This window comes from Epinephelus moara, chromosome 17 (assembly GCF_006386435.1).
Source record: "Epinephelus moara isolate mb chromosome 17, YSFRI_EMoa_1.0, whole genome shotgun sequence".
In the NCBI taxonomy this organism is placed as follows: Eukaryota; Metazoa; Chordata; class Actinopteri; order Perciformes; family Serranidae; genus Epinephelus; species Epinephelus moara.
Genome location: NC_065522.1, coordinates 34,583,893 through 34,591,850, shown reverse-complemented (window position 1 = coordinate 34,591,850; position 7,958 = coordinate 34,583,893). Strand labels below are relative to the sequence as shown.

Sequence of the window (7,958 nt, the reverse complement as noted above, 5' to 3'; positions counted from 1 at the left end):
TACTTACCTATTTATTCACCTACCTACCTACCTACCTACCTACCTACTTATCTCAATCCCTCCCTCCCTCCCTATTTATCTATTTCCTTCAATCCATACCTATCTCCCTCCCTTCCTGTCTACGAACCTACCAACCTTTTTATTCACCTACCTACCTACCTCATTATTTACTTCCCTATTTATATCCACCTACCTACCTACCTACCTACCTACCTACCTATCTCAATCCCTCCCTCCCTATTTATCTATCTATTTTCCTTCAATCCATACCTATCTCCCTCCCTTCCTGTCTACCAACCTACCTACCTACCTCATTATTTACATACCTACCTACCTATCTCAATCCCTCCCTCCCTACCTCCCTACTTATCTATTTACCTTCAATCCATACCTATCTCCCTCCCTCCCTCCCTCCCTCCCTCTTAATCGATTTTCCTTCAATCCATGCCTATCTCCCTCCCTTCCTGTCTACCAACCTACCAACCTTTTTATTCACCTGCCTTCCTCATTATTTACTTACCTATTTATTCACCTACCTACCTACCTACCTACCTACCTACCTACCTACCTACCTGCTGATCTCAATCCCTACCTCCCGATTTATCTATCTATTTTCCTTCAATCCATACCTATCTCCCTCCCTTCCTGTCTACCAACCTACCTACCTATTTATTCACCTACCTACCTACCTACCTACCTACCTACCTACCTACCTACCTACCTACCTACCTACCTACCTATTTCAATCCCTCCCTCCCTCCCTACTTATCTATTTTCCTTCAATCCATACCTATCTCCCTCCCTTCCTGTCTACCAACCTACCAACCTNGCTTCATGAAAACCTCCTGAGTAATGTTGTGCTCCACTGTGAGATGACTTTCAAAAGGCAAAAAGCTCCCTTATGTTTTTCAGCAGTCTCTTACTTTGTGTCTGAGGGTCCAGGTTCATTACTGAACGCTGGAGGATCAAGTCTGGACCAGTCACTCTTCATAGACAGACAGCTGGATACTGGAGACTCTGCTCTCTGTCTGTGGAAACAACAAATGTTTGACACATATTATTAGTCCTTGTAAAGACCAGAGGTAATATTACAACAAGTCCTCCAACCCATACGACCACACTGATCCTATGTTCCTACCCTCTAATATGACCCACAGGAGTCTGTCTGTCGGCCTGTCTGTCTGTCTGTCCTATTTTTCTATCTTCCTTCAATCCATACCAGCCAACCAACCAACCTATCTACCTACCTACTTATCTCCCTCCCTCTTTATCGATTTTCCTTCAATCCATACCTATCTCCCTCCCTTCCTGTCTACCAACCTACCAACCTTTTTATTCACCTACCTACCTCATTATTTACTTACCTACCTACCTACCTACCCACCCAGCCACCCACCCAACCTCCTGAGTAATGTCCCCCACTGTGAGACAACTTTTAAATGGCAAAAAGCTGCCTCATGTTTTTCAACAGTCTCTTACTTTGTGTCTGAGGGTCCAGGTTCAGGTTCTATACTGTTGTCACTCAAAGACAGCTGACAGCTGGACACTGGAGACTCTGATCTGTCCCCGTCTGCCTCCAAATCAGCCATCTTCCCAAATCTGAGAGAACTGTAACACACATACACAGTGTGATGAAGTCAGTAACTTCTTATTTATAGGACATGATTACATATTGGCTGGGTATTTTTATGACATGCAGTAGGGGAGAGCGGGGTCAGATGGGACACTTTTGTATTGACACTAAATAACCTTTGATTACTCCCAGACTACTTGAACAGTAATGAAAATAATTTGATCTCTGAACAGATACAGGCCTCTGCTAACTATTGATCAGGTTTTTAGAGCCCAACCCAAACGTGAAAGGCACAGTTTTGTTAAATGTACAAGGAGTGCATTTTACCAAAGTTCTGACTCCCTGGGACAGTTGGGACACCAGATGAGAGAACATATCATTTATACTGAAAAACAAAAAACAGTCTAAATTTGAACACCTTATATTCGCAGCATCTTTTGTTCACACATTTCTGTGAGAGAAAGAACACATTTGTAAAACTAGAATTTCCGTCTCAAAGTTGTACGCCTCTGTCGAGTTTTTCTTACAGTTCACATCCATGTCAGTGAAAACATGGAAGCTTCACACACAGAAGATCTATACAATCAGCACAGTTTCAAGATCAGTGTCACCAACTCAGTCTCTGACCAAATGTCTCCCCTTCTGTTCCTGAGATATGACGTTTAATAATGACCAGAGAAGTGTTTTATGCAGAACATGATGATGTCACAGTGAAGTTGGAAACAAATTGTCATCACTACATCATTTTATCCTGTCAGACATTTCTATGAAATTTTTTCATAATTAGCGAAATAATTCTTGAGTGAATGACAAAAACGTGTTTTGCCAGATTGACCTTGGCCTTGTTATTATTTTTACCCCATGTGCTCAAGTTTCCCCTTCAGACAGACACACAGTTGTTTGGGACTCTCTCTGGATGAGACGAAGTTTAGTGTCCGTGCGCTGATCTGATCTGAGGGGGGAAACTCACTCTAACAAAGAGCAGGGAGAGCTGACTGTACACTCAACATCTTCCTATCCAACAAAACTGCGCCACAATCCCTCGGCAGAGTCCCCCTTTTCTCTCTGTGTTTCTATAAAGTGCCGCTGCTCGCGATACTAGAGCTTTTCACTGTGACGCACATTCAAAGAGTTGACACAAGAGCGCGCCCGAAGCACCGGAGCGCGCAGAGCCGTAGCTGCGCGCAGGCCTCGTGTTTAACAGGAAAAGCCTGGTTGTAAAAACAGCGTCAGATGATGGTGGTGGTAAAAGCAAGTGTGATGATGAAGCTGTGAAGATGTCCCTCAGACGTACACAAACACCTCAACGCCCCCCGTTCTAAATTATTGCTGCCAGTGCCCCCCCAACATTCTCTGAACGCCCCTGTGTTAGCTCCCAACAAACATTCAGCTAACACTAGCACAACCTGATAGGCCTGAAAATCAACTTTCCAACCATATGTTTTTTGTATGTGGCACAACTAAAAACAGTATGGTAGAAGACAAATGACAAAAGAGCCAAAACATTTACTTCCATGCTGTAGATTTCAAAACTGTGAATAAACTGTGAGCAATAGTCAGACGGTCTCCATTTTGAGGTTGAAAGTGAACAGGGTGTGGCTGAGCATGGTGGATGACGCAGTTTCTTTCTACCTTGCTAAATAGGCGGCACTGTGCGACCCCACTCTCCCCTATAACAGACTAAACAATGACTCAGAATAAAAATCAGCTGATTAATCTATAATGACAGTAATCATTATTTTTATAGTATCAACACTCACCGTGTCTCAGACGACCTGTATTCCTCTGACTGCTCTGTCCAGTTTAAAATGGAGTCTGAACACACTGACTTTAGACTCTCAGTGTTCCCTCCTGTTGGCACCTCCTCCCTTTTATTCATAGGAATTTTATTTAGTCAAACAAAGTTGCCTGAGAGATATGGGACATCATGAACAGTCTTTATCACTTTTATTACTTTGGTGCATTAAACTTTGGTTGGTGTGTTTGCAGTCTTTATCACTTTTATTACTTTGGTGCATTAAACTTTGGTTGGTGTGTTTGCAGGAGGGCGGGGCTGTGCTACACACACACACACACACACACACACACACACATACACTCCCTGGTCCAGGTGTGTCCAAAGTCCCAGGGAGCGGTCTCGGCTCGCAGCTCATCATTCCTAATATAAATATACGTGGTCCACCTGTTTAACAAACAAGATCACTCTACACTCTCTCTGTTCACCTCACAGTGGCAGGACTATCCTACAGTTTGTCGACATGCACCAAGCAAGGAAAATATAAAAGAAGCAAAGGTCATGATGTCAGTGACAGCGTTCAATGAGCCAGACTTCGGTGTCAGTTCTACAGAGCGGGCACTGCAGATTAGGGGTGGTGGAAAAAAAATCGGATCGCGATATTTTGCATGGCGATATTGTGTCTACACACAGACGCCACGTATCAATCTTTTATTATGTGCACCAATCAATCAATCAATCAATCAATCAATCATTTAATCAATCAATCAGTCAACTTTATTCAGGTCAAAGGTCCAGTAAAAAACATACAACATAATATAATAAAATAAACAAAACAAAACAAAACAAAAACAATACATCACAGACCCCAATCCTTATTTACATTTTTGCAGATACACATTTTAATACAGCTTTTGGTGCAAGAATAATAAAGTCAGTTGTTTTTTCCGTCCACTAGATGGTGCTGATGTTTTTTTCCTGGGGAGGTCTGCAGAGGTCTCAGTCAGCAGCATTCTGCAGACAAGATGGTGGACGATACCGGTGAAGTCCATACCGGAAGTTGGTCTGTGTATTATTTGCTGAAGAAGACGACGGAGAAGACGAAGAGAAGAATGCGAATAATACACGCATGACTAAGAGAAAGAGCGGTAAGGGAACGGGTCTTTGAATTATTAGAATTAGAAAACTTTATTGTCATTATACATTGTACAATGAAATTATGTTCGGCACTTAGCACTAGCAGTACTAGCTAGTAGCTAGCACTAGCATAGAGTACCAAGCCACTGCGTTTATACGCGCCGTCATCTTCATTATCTTTTAACATGTGTGTTATGTTCTTGTAGTGTGTTATCATTTGCTCTGAAGCTTTGGAACAGATGACCAGTAAGGGGCCCAAGGTCAAAAGCATGTATGGTCAGGGTCAAGAAGATATTCATGGCCCAGGGTCAAGGTTTGGTGAAGTCCAACTAGGGTGACTCTCTGTTGTCTGTTTGACTTTGTCTCACATTTCACAGAAACAGCGAGTCTATATAATGGGGGTAATTTGGGGCTGTTTTTCAGAGCAGTTCACATTGGCCTCAAACCTCTCCAAGCATTCTAGATGCTTGATAGATGCTGTACTTCTTGTAATAAACCTTTTCTTTATGCAAGCAAGACGGTGTCATCGGAGTCTCCTTCATCACCTTCACATCATCGCTATTTAATAAACAACATTCTCTAAGATGCAATTCTACGTAATGTATCGAATCATTAGGGGGACGTCTATGTGGGGAATCTCGGCATGCACAAATTACTACCGCCGGATGGGTTTAGCTACATTTGTTGTGTAAAAACGAGGGCATGATTGGAATTAACTTAACGTTAGCTGCTCAAGGTCTGTTGTGCTCCCTTTCATCAATGTCTGTGTGTGAACAGTGTTAATGTTTGCCAGAGACTATTACTGTCCTCGCTTGATGTGTTGGTTAATTTAGACGTGTAGTTTGCAGTGGGGTTAATATGTGTTCCTCTGCTTTTTGGTGTGTTGTGGTTTAAAACATCTGTGCACACACTCACTGCACACAAGCCATTTTTACCCCAATTTTTGGTTCGCCTGGTCTCCTTGTGTATTAATGCTTGTATAACCTCAACCCTGCGCTGCTCAATCAAGTTCTATACAGCCTTTTTTTTCCGGAGATATTCTAAAAATAGTAACGAGAGTCGTCTCATGTGGTATACGACATGAGCTACCCCCGAGGGTTGACCGGGTCAGATATCTAACGTATATTTAAAGCCTTGGAAAGTTCAATCAGTGTTTGTGAACATGAGCTGCTCTCTCTCAAAGCCTGAAACCAGAGGAGTATGAGTCAAACTTGTGATGTCATCAAGTATAAAGTCTGGAGCTGCTCCATAGACAATGACTGGGAGCCTGATTTGATTTGTTTCCTTTATTTTAGACCCAAATGATCTTTATTCTGTTGTAGTGTTCTCAGATCTGGAACAGAAAATGAACCCATACAGGCCGAATCACTGTGACATTGTGCAAACAACAACAATCACTTCCAGGTAGAAAACTGCAAATAGTTTACAACTGCAGAGATCTGTGACATCAGCAGACTTGTTGATTTCTGTTGTCATTTTCAGCTGGAACTGTAACTTTTAAAGATATATAGTTAAACACAGTGGTCTGACCCTTCTGATGTTTCTGCTCTGCTTATTTTATGGACCCTGTTGCGTTGCTTTCATCTTTAATAAACCAAATCTACCGGCACAGAAGCTCAACAATGTGCTGATGTGGACGGGGCCACTTTAAAGAATCACTATCAGTGTAAGTGTAGGTTATATTTGAATATTTGCTCTGCTTTACCTCACACATGAACCAATCGACTCTGCAGCAGAGCAGCAGCTCAGTGGAACCAATCGACTCTGCAGCAGAGCAGCAGCTCAGTGATCTGCTCAGTTAGATTTCTGTTTTTGTCAGTGGAGTCTGGTGGCTTTGATATAATGGCTTCAGTTCCACATGTCTGTGTGACAGCAGGGTAAAGTGGTGAAAACACTCTAAATATATCGTACACTTAAACTGCTATGGATGTATTGTGAGCCTTTCAAGGTGGTTAAAAACTAATAACTAGCGCAGTCGGTTTGATTCATGGGTGTGACATACCTGGAGGTTATTGTAAATAAACACTGTGATTGGAACTGTGCTCAGATCATTCCTCTGGGTGCTCTCACTGTCATTTATAAGCTCCAGACTTTATACTAGAGGTGGGAAAATCTGACACAGCATCGTATTGATCTTTTATACAAAATTCATTTTTTGCAATTTCACATTTTAATACAACTTTAGGTGCTGGAATTATAAAATCAGTTGCTTTTTCAGTCCACTAGATGGTGCTGATGTTTTGTTGTTTCTTTCCTGGTGAGGTCAGCAGAGGTCTCAGTCAGCAGCATTTGGCAGGAAGTTCATCACAACAAAGATGGAGGCAATGGAGAAAGAAATAAGGAGAATGGTGTCGGTGTTAAAATCAAACGTCTGGACTTTTTTGGATTTTTTAACACAGAGGGAAAGGAGGAAATAATTTAGGTAACAGGGCTTTATGTTGAGATTGACCTTGTGAAGTCATTCTAATAATATGATCAGAAATACACAACACTAAGTGAGAGAACTTAACTCTTTGTCTTCCCATGACCTTCAGGAGACTCAAATGATGCTACTTCCTGTTGATCATGTGACTTGTGTCCATACTGTATGTACGCACCAAAGACAGCCCCAGAAAAATCAAAAGAGCCAACAATGGCACAAGAAGAAGATCTCTACAGGTCTACAAATCATCTGAAACAATGAAAGACAAAACAGAAATGTGTTTATAGTCAAATCTGAAGCAGAACACTTTTAACTGTCTTTTAGCACCAAATAACCTGTAATCTCTCACTAGTTTACCTTAGTCTAAGTTAAGGTAAATACAGGCATGTTTTTGTTTACTGAACCACGTCTGCATGTCATGTTTTAACTTCAGTTTCTTTATTTTTTTGCCTATTGAAGAGGACATTAAAAAGGCACAGAAGCATGTCATGCTTAAATAATGTTTACCTCTTAAACAGGTGGGTATTCCAGCACCTTAAGGTGATTCATTCCCCAAAAAGAAAAAAGAAAAAGACTGAATCTGTCTCTTATTATTACATCTCATTTCCACACATCAGGCAGACGGCTGCAGAAACATATTATGCCAGCAGCCAAATAAAGATGGCGGTCTAGATATGGTTGATTGATTATGGGCAATTTTGCAAAAGATGGCGGTCTAGATATGGTTGATTGATTATGGGCAATTTTGCAGCCTAGCTCCTCTTTTATTTCATGACCACTGTAATCAATAACTTGGTGCAGAGAATATATGAATTTTTGCAGTCTTACTAGCTGCACGTTGAATATAATATAATAACGTATGAATATAAAGTGTGAACAAAGTAGTTGTGACTGACAGACCACCTTTTGTTCAAGAAATGATTCATAATCTTTGTACAAAAAACTTCCAAGTTAAAACAAAAATGGTCCATGAAATGTATGAACTCCCACATACCTGTAAATTACACCAAAGAGTGCAACATGCAGCCCAGACACAGTCACATGTCCTCATTTGCCCTTATCAGCCCTGTAGTATATTTACCAGCCCATTT

The 7,958-nt window shown here is 41.4% G+C and overlaps 1 protein-coding gene and 1 long non-coding RNA gene across 2 annotated transcripts in view; both read right to left on the bottom strand.

Annotated features, from left to right (window-relative positions):
• The window catches only part of LOC126403907 (carcinoembryonic antigen-related cell adhesion molecule 20-like), a 128,696-nt gene that overhangs the window by 68,687 nt on the left and 52,051 nt on the right, over positions 1-7,958 (bottom strand). The window lies entirely within an intron of this gene.
• Positions 924-3,394, bottom strand: LOC126403862 (uncharacterized). Its single transcript, XR_007571372.1, has 3 exons — positions 3,334-3,394; positions 1,480-1,608; positions 924-1,028 (listed from the first exon to the last, which is right to left on the bottom strand). It is a non-coding gene; the product is annotated as an uncharacterized LOC126403862 (long non-coding RNA).